Here is an 11,772-nt window from a genome sequence, read left to right on the forward strand (position 1 = left end):
AAAAATACTGGATTACTATGCTGTACATCTGAAAACAATATAATTCTATAAATCAACTATACTTCAATAAAAAAAAATCTTAGTGACTGTTTCTGTCCAAAATTAAACCACACCAAGAGGCTTTCACAAAATTAGTACTCAATAAATATTTATTGAATGAAGAAATGAATAAACCATAAACTGTTTCTTTCACAATTAAATCTTTATAATTCCCTTTACTGAACTGCAGCCTACTGAAACTATTGTGCAAGTGAAACATTTGGTGAATTGAATTGAACCAAACCTGAAAACAAAAACGAAATAGACACATAAAATGAAATGAAGTAAACCCATTGTGGTAGTTAATTTTATGTGTCAACTTGGCTGGGTCATGGTTCTCAGATATTTGGTCAAACATTATTCTAGATGTTTCTGTTAGGGTGTGTTGGGTGAAATCTACATGCAAATCAGTAGACTTTGAGTAAAGCAGATTGCTCTCCATAATATGAGTGGGTCTCATCCAAACCACTGACTTGGGAATAGAAGAAATGGCTGACCTCCCTCAAGCAAGGGGGAGTTTGGCCAGCAGACTGCCTTAGGATATCATCTGCAGTATTGGACCTTCCTGATTCACCAGCAGACTGCCTTTGCACTAAAACTGCCACTCTTTTCTGAGTCTCCAGCCTGCTGGCCTCCCCCAGATTTTGGACTTGTGGAACCTTCACAGTTGCATGAGTCAATTCCTTAAAATAGATCTCTCTCGCGCTGTATCTCTACATCCTATTGGTTCTATTTCTCTGAGGAGCACTGACTAATTCACCCACGCTATGCCAAAGGCCAAACACAAAACCAGTGGTAATAATACTGATTTTTTTTTAGCCCAGTTAAAGTTGATATGGCTCTGCTCACTATTGAATTAAAAACAGTACTCCTAGAAGTCAGATTGTAATGTGTGTTTTTTATATCCCACAATCTCGAACAACAAACTCAGCTTATTTGACCACATATATGCTTTATTTTTATATTTAGGTTGTTGATACAAAGTTTCCTCATGCTTGTGATTGGCGTCACTATCAAGTTTTATAAGCAGGGATAAGAGAGCCCACTTCAGCTTTCAGCGATTCTCAAAGTGTGGTCTCCAAAGAGCAACACTGGCATTACCAGGCACTTATTAGAAATGAATGTGAGAAGGCCCAACCAAGACATACTGAATCAGAAACTCTCAAGGAGTGGCCCAGTAATCTGTCTTTTAACAGGCTCCCAAGGTTGTTTTGGAGCAAACTAAAGTTTGAGAACCACTGCTTTTACTATAAAATGCCAAAACATTTCCCCAGTTACAGAAGGTAAAGGTATTCCTCCAAATACCTCTTTTGATTGGGAGGGCCCTGAATAGAATCCTTCTAGATTGGCTATTGGAAAAGTAATAATTTTGTACAACCAGAAATGCAGATAGATTTAGAAAACAGTCCCAACCTGACTTTTGTTGCACCTCAGAAATTAGCAGAAGTAGTAAAAATAAGCAAATTTCTATCACTGCTCAAATCTTACCTTCCACTTTAGTTAGACTCAATTCCTGTTCCGTCCTGTTTTTGTGCCTTCCCTCATGCTTTTCACCCCATCACCTAAATTACTAACCCTCTCTCTGATTCATTGATTAACCAACCACTCAAGACCCACCTGAAGTCTCATCTTTCTTATGATGTCATTTCAGCTACACTGCTCTCTCCCTTTACCAAATATCTGGTAGGATTATCGCATTTTCTCAGTTAATTACTTTAAGTCAGCATTGGATTGCATTGTTATTTCTTTTTTCTCCCCTTCCCAGACCCCACAAAAGATTGCAAACCTCTGAAGGGAGGTGTATACCACTTTAGGTATACAACTTTGGTCAGCTCACTCTGCTAAAACAAGACACCATGAAGTGGGTGGCTTTTCAACAACAGAAATTTATTTCTCATAGATCTGGAGGCTAGAAGCCTAAGATTACGGTGCCAGGATGTCCAGGTTCTGGTGAAGACGCTCAGGTTGCAGATGGCTGACTTCTGGTTGAATCCTCACATGGTGGAAAGAGCTAGCTAGCTCTCTGGGCTTTTCTTATAAGGGCACTAATCCCATCATGAGGGCTCCACTTCCATGACCTAATTACCTCCCAAAGTCCCCACTTCCTACTTTGATGATATTGGGGATTAGATTTCAACATATGAATTGTGTGGGGAAGGACACAAACATTTAGCCGATAACAATACCCCAAAGCACCTAGCACAATGCTAAACACATAGTAGATAAGTAACCTGTCCTTGTTAAATTAAACTGATCAACAGATCGCCATCAATTTTATTGGTCTCTGGCAATTGCTAAGATTGCCAGAGACCAATAAAAGATTTGCCTGTCTTTTCTCAGCTATCATGAAGAAATCTCCGTGCTGTGCCTTGGAGGAATTATATTCTAGGAAAGGAAAAACAAGTATACACAAATAAATATAAAAATCAAACTGGGTCCTTGTAGAGGTGCAAACAGTGTGCTACAAGATTACAGAGGTGGGAGAAATAAAATATCATCCAAACAAACTGTATCTTCAGCATCCAGAGCACTGTTGGCACTCAGTAAATATTTCTGGTGGACTGAGTAAGGTCCAGATTTTGTTGTTTTTGTAGTAAATAGAACAGAACATAAACTACTCAAGAAATATTTGTGGAATGAATGAATCAACTGAGGTCAAACATTAGACCTGAGATTCAAGCGCTCACCCAGCCTCACAGCCAGGAGCATACCCTAATATGTGGTGAGCCCTCTTGTTTCTAAAGTCTATGCACTGGGCTAAATCTGTAGTAGGAATTTGCCTTTGCAGAAAGTGGATCAGAAGGTTGTTCCTGCTCAGAGAATTGGGATTGTCTTATGGTGACTATATCCTGTTTCCCTTGGAGAGCAAATAATATGTCTGCATCATCTGTTGGTCCTCAGTCATCTGCTCAGAAAACTCTGCATCCCTGGGGAGCTGAACACTCCAGTTCCCAGTGGCATTCCTGAATTTGATATGGTGGAACCTGGTAGATGGAGATCCTGATGCCTCTGCTAACATGGCTCACAAGACTGCTAACACAGCTGCCTTCCTTTGAGCTCTGGGACTGCTGAGAAACCCCAGGCTGGATAAAGTACCTGTTTTTGAATGGAGAAGGGGACTTCCTTTACCCAAGGGTCTGTTGCTCCACTGGAGGGAAATGATCTATCCCCCCAGTGGACAGCTTTCTAGTATACTGGAAAGGACACTAGAAGGAGACCCAGGAGATACCAGTTCTGAGCTCTGTCATTAGCTAACTGCATGACTCTGGGCAATTCACATTTGTAGGTTTCAGTTTTCTCTGCAGAACAAACAGATCATCTAGTTTAATTCTAGCTCCTTCTAGCTTAGACATTCTATTATTTATGATTTCAATGTTCTTATGCCTATTTTGTATCCATTTCTAGGCATCAAAGAATATGTTTGCTTCAATGTACTATGTCCACCTGGATAATACTTTTCCTGATTACTCAAGTTTCTGGCTAATTTCTCATTATTTTCTGGTCTTTCTGGGATTTCTGGCAAATTCTAACATCAGTCTTTGTGTGTCTAGTTTATAAAGCATGCAACTAATCTCTAATTTATTTTGTTTCATCTGCTATATTTCAAAACTGACCCTAATTATCCAGGCTATAAAGCCAAGGCTCTAAACCATAAACAAAGGAATTATCATGGTTAGAACCATTTCTTCATGACTGGACTCACTAGAGTTCAGAGAGGTTGGAACCACTGAAGTCCAAGTTACTGAGACCTTGAGGTCTCCAAGGTCACCTAGCCCAGAATTTTTGGTATTTTTAGAAACTGGTGTAGAGTTACTATTGAGAAATGCTGAGTGTGATAAAATTACTTCAGCAGTATTTGTTGGCTGAACTGAATCTTGAAGCCTGTTTTGTCTTGGGATGACACGGTGAACAAAGTATATAGAAGCATGGGATCTGACACATTCAGGGATTTTCTTTTCATAAACTTTTAGATGAAGCTGATCTCAAGCACTAATATAAGAATGTATACTCTGTCTTGGGGGCTGTTATAGTATCTTTGGTGACTTGAGGGTTGTAGCATTAGGGATATAGGGTTCTCAGTCTAGGATTCCAAGAGAACTCTTCCTTAATGGGCATAATGACAGCAGAGGTGGCCATGCCAATAGTGAGGAGGGAGGGAAGTCCTGGTGCAATTGATGGTTTCAGGACAAGGGAAGGGACATAGAAGAGTGAGGCCAGAAGGATCTAAAAGGCCATACTTAGGTGTTCTTAGGTTAATATGGCTAAAGGTCTCAGAAAAATCTCAGAAAATTTTAATGAGAATTCTTGGTTTGTTAAAGTTGTTTTTGTTTTTTGTTCTTTGTTTTAGACCATCTTTCAGGAAATTCAAACTTCCCATTATTAATCATATCAATGACTATCATCTATTGAGGACCCATCATTTTCTAAGATCTGTGATATCTAATATAGTAGTTACATGGTACTATTTAAATTTAAATCAAATAAAATTTAAAAATTAAAAATTCAGTTCCTATCTTATGGGCATTATTCCTAATCCTCACCCTCTCTGCAGTATTATTACCTCATTTTTGCTGCTGAGGAAATCAAATCTCAGAGGGGTTCAGTGATTTGGGCAAGTTTGTGTACAGAGTAAGTGGCAGAGTTAGGACACAGTTTTAAGTTGGTCTGGTTCCTAAGCCCCTATTCCTCTCTTTCTTCCTTCCTTCCTTCCCTTCCCTTCCTTTCTTTCTTCCTTTCTTCCTTCCTTCCTTCCTTCCTTCCTTTCTTCCTTTCTTTCTTTCTTTCTTTCTTTTTTCTTTCTTTCTTTCTTTCTTTCTTTCTTTCTTTCTTTCTTTCTTTTCTTTCTTTCCTTCCTTCTTTTTGGTTTTGTTTTTTAATGAATATTCCAAATATAGGGAACTATAGAGAATAAATGAACTCTACTGTAATCTTATACGGTTGTCAACTAAAAAAGTATACTCACAACCTAAATTTGAGACTTATGTTTTATTCAGTGGATATGCTGAGGACTTCAAGCCTGGGAGGCAGTATCTCAAGTAACCCTGAGAAAACTGCTCCGAGGAGCAATGCACCATGTTTCTTAAATACAGTTTTTCAGCATGGAACATTCTTTTTCAAAAAGTCTTTCAAAGGGATATTCACCAAAGAACAGAATTATCATTGAGCTATTGAGAATTTGAATAGTCTGTCAAACTACCAAGGTGAAGGCTTATTTAAGTTGACAGAAAAATGGCATAGGAACTTCAGTATGGCTATGTGTAAATATACTCTATCACTGTTAGGCTTAAGTGATGCAAACCAGATTTGGGAACTATTAGACTCACCTGTTTGGTCCAAGAAATGGATGTAAACATCCTTGAAGATATAATTCCAATGTGCTCCTGAAGTCAACAAACATCAACCTGCCATTGGATGTCACCTGTTAGTAATGAGACATCCGTCTTATAGAAATTCATGTTTTGTCTAAAGCAGGAAGCCTGTGTACAAAATTCTAGAATATACCTCAAGAAAGTCTTAAAAGAACTGGATCAAAAGATTCCAGACAGAACTAAATTCATTAAAGAAATAGATAACCTCTAGGTAAAGGGAGAAAAAAAAAGGAGCTTTTATCAGTGGAATGATTAAGGCGGGATTATGACTAGAGTAACTGGTATATGTTTCTCACCTACAGGACCAAGAATTGTCTTCTTTTATCTCCTACAGATGCTACATATTAGTGGTGTACAGTTGTTGCTTATTAATTGTTTCTTCAACTGAATCAAATGTAAGAATTTTCTGCCTCCATAAACCCTGATGAAACAATTAGAATAATGTGATAGATGATATAGTGTGGCGTTTTGGTCAATTTTAGGTTAAGAATGGTTTTGTTCTCCTCTAATATCCACATTCTCTTCTGTGGCACGTTCCTCTTTGATATTGTGTTCAGTTTAGGTGACTATAACTTATTATGGTTTACCCTCACAAACTCACTGTGAGAGGACAAGATTCATACCCCTTAGATGTGTCGACTGTTCAAAGTAAACAGAGCTCAGCTCCAAGGGAATCTGTGTGCTGCGCCTCGGATGCCCATAGGATGGTCTGAGTACTGACTGTGAATACTTGAACCTTGGATATCTGCCCTGGAAGGCAATCTGGACAGAGATGACACCAGCTCTACGCAGATGGGAGAGAGGACAGCCTGTTTTTAATACAAGGAATAGGAATCAAGCCAGAGATCAGTGGAGGGAATCAAGTGGTCAGAGGGAAACACTGTTTCTTGCCAACATTTTTCTACCTCTGCGCAAGTGGTCATCTTCAAAGACACTTCCTGTCAAGGTTACAATGATAGAAGGCAAATCCTGCCTTACCCCTGCATGCCATGGATACTCGTACGTTGTATTAATAGGACATTATCAGCCCAGGTGCCAGGATTTGTGATTCACCAGGGAAAAAAACAGTGACACATGCTGGGTGGTTGTTAGCTTTCCAACAGTCCAAATCCCGGAGCTGTGAGTTCCTGCTCTGAGTGTAAGAAAGCTTTGCTGAGCATTCTTTGTTAAGGAGGCCTCCCTAAAGTCACAAAAAAACTAACAGTATAGTTTTTTCCAAGCCAAGTAATGAGGGCTATGCCTGGGGATTTGTCAAGGAGAGATTTAACGGTTCCCTCTAGCCCAAGGGCATGATAAGGAAGGATCAGTAGCAGCACAGAGAATGGATGAGAAGGAAGGAAAACACTCTTTAGCAGCTCTTAGTTTCTGCTAGATTTTCAGCTTCTCCACAGAGCAGTTTAGGAAGTTGTAGAGGCATGCTGAAGATGAGTTGCAATTCATTCTTTCAACACATATTGGGCTCTTATTCAATAGTGTCTGGCCACGAGGACACTATGTGAGCGTGTAGGTTACCTACACTAAACTAAGAGTGAAAGTAGAGACATTATCCCCCAAGGGAAAGATTTCTGAGGTAAGACATGCACAATGATAGCAATTAGATAAAAAATTAGTGGAAGGGTGTTCTAAGTCCTAGGAATAACATATACAATGACCTATAGGGGAGTGAGAGCTTGGATATTCAGGGGAAAGAGGTTAACAGTGACTGGAGCACCAAACATAAAGTGGGAGCAGGATGGGTGATGATGGAGAGGTGGGAAGGGCCAGATCTGGTTCTTTAAGCCAACATTAACCCAGCAACTTACATCAGCTGAGTATTTGTATGGACCTAACACTTTGTTTTATGTGTATGATTTTATTTATTATTGAGAACAACCCTAGGAAGTGGTTACTATTATTTTCCCCAGTTTTAAAGGTAAGAAAACTGTGGCTTAGTGAATTCATATGACTTGTCTGTGATCATTGTTCTGTGGTTAATTAATGAGAGCATCAGAATTTTAACCCAGGCAATATGTCACCAGAGCAATCCTCAAGATGAAGTGATAAGATTAAATGACATAATTAAGTTGGAGTTCTAGACCTGTTGGTCAAAACAAATCTTAACCAAGCCCACTGAGCCACAGTGCTTTATAATTTGCTGAAAAGTATTACTAATATTGGAATTTAATTGTATAATTCATTCATTATTCCTTCAGTAATCAAGTCACCATACATTTGAGTGCCTACTATGTGCTAGCACTGCTGTAGGAACTAGGAATAAACCAGTGAACAGAACATGCCTTCACAGAATCTACAGCTCTAAAGAGAAGAGTCAGGCAGTTAACAAAAACTAACAAAAATATAATAAATGGGATTAAGGGTTTTTTTTTCAATGAGCAGAACTCTTTAATTTTAATATAGTAGAATATATCAATCTTTTCTTACACAATCAATCTAAGAATATTTTCCCTACGTTAAAGTCTAAAAGACATTAATGTATATTGTCTACTACAGTTATTTCCTAGCATTTTATTTTAAAATATTTCAAATCTACAGAAATATTGTGAGAACAGTACAAAGAACCTCCATATACTCCATACCTAGATTCAGCTAGATTCATAAATTGTTAATATTTTGCATTGTTAATAATTTTACAAATTATTATTACTACTACTGTTATTATTAGTTTACTGAACCATTTGGATATACGTTGCAGATATTAAACACCTCACCCTTAAATAGCTCAGCAAGTATTTCCTGTGTTCTACATAATCACTATATAATGGCAATACTCAAGAAATTTAACACTGATACTGTTTTATTTTTCAGTATGCATTTTATATTCTAATTTCTCCAGTTGTATCAATAATGTCATATTTGGATTTAGGGTCCAATCAAGGTTCACACATTGCATTTACTTGTCATATTCTTTAAGGCTTCTTTAATCTAATACCCCAGCCTCTTTTTGTCTTTTATGACCCTGATAATTTGTAATAATCCAGGCCAGCTGTTTTGCAGAATGTCTCTTTATATGGGTTTATCTGATTGTGTCTCCTTCTTTAGATTCAAGCTAGTATTTTTTCCTGGTGTTAGTGGCAGTCAAAGATCCTTGAGGAAAGTTCTCATCTCCTCTAGGACTTCTGTTAAAAACTCGAGTTCCTTTCCAGTCATTGCATTAATTTGGTCACAGATTAAGCTACTATAACAAAGACACCCTCAACTTGGGAGCTGAAACAAGGTAGATTTTCATTTCTCTCTCACATAAAGTCCACAGGTGAGCAGTCTGCAGTCCTGGTAGAGTGGCTCTGCTCCATAAAGACATGCAGGGACTCAGCGTCCTTTTATCTTGTTGTTCCATCATTGTCATCCTCGAGTATCCGTTTTTCACAAAGTCAAAGCTTCATCACTAGCGCCACGTCCGCATTTCAGCCGCAGGAAGAGGAAAGAGAGTAAAGTGCATGCAATTTCCTTTTTTAAAGGATGAGACCCAAAAGTTGCTCGTTACTTCTACTTGTACTCATTGGCAAGACTCTGCATCTAGGCACAAAGGAGGCTGAGAAAGGCAATTGGTAGCTGGGAAGCCAACTGCCCAGCTAAAACTCTAGTGGTTATATTAGTAAAGGGAAGGAGAGAGTGGACACTCAGGGGCCATTAGTGGTTTCTGCCACAGCCATCCACTAGGTTTTATTCCCTTTGGTGAAGACTCAATACATGAACAAGTGGATTAACCTAAGCATTTCCTTGGGTTCTTTTTCATGATACTTATTCAAATGTTTTCTTCTCTGAGGAGAGGTCTTCAGAATTCTCTTAATGCAGTTTTTAAAATATAAAAAATGCTCAGTAAAAAAAAAAAAAAAATCATCAGACCTAATTTCCAAGAATGGAGTGTTGTCATCTCAGAAGATTTTTGCATAGTTTCTCAAAGACAAACCTGACGATGATGACAAAATTAATTCAAAAAACAGAAACAAATTGCTTCCATCCCAGAATCGAGGTGTTTGTCTTTTCATTCATTACTGGGGAATCTTGGGGGTGGGGGAAAGATATTTATTTGGTGGGCTTATGTAAAGTATAAAAGGCACAAAAACACTGAGAGGTAGCTATAGCGTGTTAATGCCGACAGTGACCTTAGAGGTTGCTTCAATTTATCTCCTCATTTTATATGTGATGAAAATTGTAGATACCTCACAGCTAGTTAACTGTAGACCAAGACTTGGAACCAGATTCCCTGACTCTTGTTTCAGATTCCCCCTTCATGTCATACAGCCTCTCATTGATTTGGAGTCAGTTTCTCCTTCCTGACATATCTGACTCAATTACTAGAGTCCAGGTAATATCTCTATCTCTTCCAAGTTATCTGAAAGAGAAGTGCATTTAAAAAAGCAGAACAAACAAACAAATTAACAAAACAATCACTGGAAGTATTTGCTTGAGTCACGCCTTAGAATCTCTTTTAAACCAAGAGAACACTTGATACCTCAGGCCCAGCATGTCTGAGGTAAGATAATTAGTAAATATTTGTTGCTTTTTTTAGGCAAGTATTTTTTTTATTTTGAAATAGTTTTATATTTTAATATTGCAACTATAGAAAAAAAATGCAAGATCAGTATAAAGAATTTCAGCTTCTCCTTCACTTAGAGTCCCACTTACTAATGTTAAAAAAGAAGTAACAGGCCCCAAATGGAGTCATGTGTGCTAAGCCCCATGTCAGCAAATGGAGACCTAACACTTAGCCTAATTGCAGTTTCAACCTCCTCCAAGAATGTAATTTTAACAGGTTAGTCTCGAATTTCCTGGTCAGCACTACGGAGGTAATCCCTCAAGACACTTTCCCTCCCCCAGAGGAGGGTGACCTAAACCACAAACTATCCACTCTTCGCTAGAAATTTCCCTTTCTTGTCCCTTTTCCATCTATAAACACCTTTTCTTTTCTGCTGCTTGCAGAGCTCTTTTCTGTTTGCTAGATAGGATGCTGCCTGATTCATGTATTGTTGAATAAAGCCAATTTGATCTTTAAATTTACTCAGATGAATTTTGTTTATGAATAGTTTTGGTGGCAATGGTGGGATTGAAGGATTCTTCTGGCAGCTTCAGTAACAATGAGAAACACAGGCATGGTACACCTTGAACGCTTTTGAGTTGTCTGTCTTTCTCACCGTTTCTGAGGGCCATAGATAAGTTCCTTTCAGTTCTGAGCTCCACTCTCTTTACATCAAACTCCTGATCTAACTGGATTGCCACAGTTCCACACTTGTTTGGAATCTCTCCCCAGACTCTCCCCAGATTCCACATTGGGAACCAGAGCCAGAGTTGGATTGGGTCCAACTGAACCAAACTAGGACTCCACAGAAGCCACTGCTCAGACCAGACTCCACTCACCTGTACACCTTGCTCTGTTTCCTCTGAAACCATGTCTGACAGATTTGATATGGCTGACCCTGAGAAATCCAATAAATCAAAATTGAAGAAGACAGAAACATAAGAGAAAAACCCACAGCCTTCAAAAGAAATGATTGAACAGGAAAAGCAAGCAGGTGAGTCATAATGAGGCAGGAGCCTCCAATATGCACTGCACGTTCCACAAGCTTTGCCTTCTTATTTGACTTCTTGTAGCTGTTTAACTTTGTAAGATGCAAAGAGGTTGGATCAAGTTCAAGTGACAGTGCTGTCCCTTTTCACACTAAAGAATGGAGAATTATTGGCAACAAAATCCACACCAGCTTCTCCCATCTGCCTGTCTGGTTGGCAGGGAAGGAAAGGAACTTGGATGTTGGTGAAAGAAAAAGCTGAGTGGGACAACAGTGAAACCAAGAGTAAAAAACAAGCTGGTCCAAGGTGTCTTGCAGGCTATAAAATGCAGTTTAATCAGAACGCCATTGTTTTGTTCTAATGATTTTAATTCCTAGAGTGCATAATTTTTAATATGCAAATAAAAGTTTTAAAACCTGAAAAATACATGGACTTGGTCTGAGATCAGATTGGATCTAACTTGAGCTGTTCTGGGTCCAATAAGTGAAAGCTGTTGCTAATGGAATCTCAGAAGCAAGAAAAAAAAAAAAAAGAAAAGAAAGAAAAACAACAACAAAACCCCGAAAACCCAAAGACCAAAAAACGAACAAACAAAAGACAAAACCAGCAAAACTAATGAGCATGAGACAAGCATTTAAGAAATGTTAGAGCACTTGCCACCTAAGTCAAAGAGTCTCATGTTGAGATAAGTTGGTCATGGAATGGGTTAGATTGATTCAAAGTCACCCACCAACCTCAACAAATTTACGTGCATTGAGGTACACTATAAAACACTGTGCAACCCCCAACACATCAGCACATCCCTTTTAGGTACTAGTTTGTCTCTGAGGGACCCAAAGGCTCAGCTGGAAAGAAAGAG

At 38.6% G+C, this 11,772-nt stretch overlaps 1 pseudogene; it reads left to right on the top strand.

The window, feature by feature from the left end:
• The first annotated feature begins 10,794 nt into the window (after nt 1–10,794).
• Nucleotides 10,795–10,929, top strand: LOC101285347 (thymosin beta-4-like; annotated as a pseudogene).
• The last annotated feature ends 843 nt before the right edge of the window (nt 10,930–11,772 follow it).

This window comes from Orcinus orca, chromosome 6 (genome assembly GCF_937001465.1).
Source record: "Orcinus orca chromosome 6, mOrcOrc1.1, whole genome shotgun sequence".
NCBI classification, from domain to species: domain Eukaryota; kingdom Metazoa; phylum Chordata; class Mammalia; order Artiodactyla; family Delphinidae; genus Orcinus; species Orcinus orca.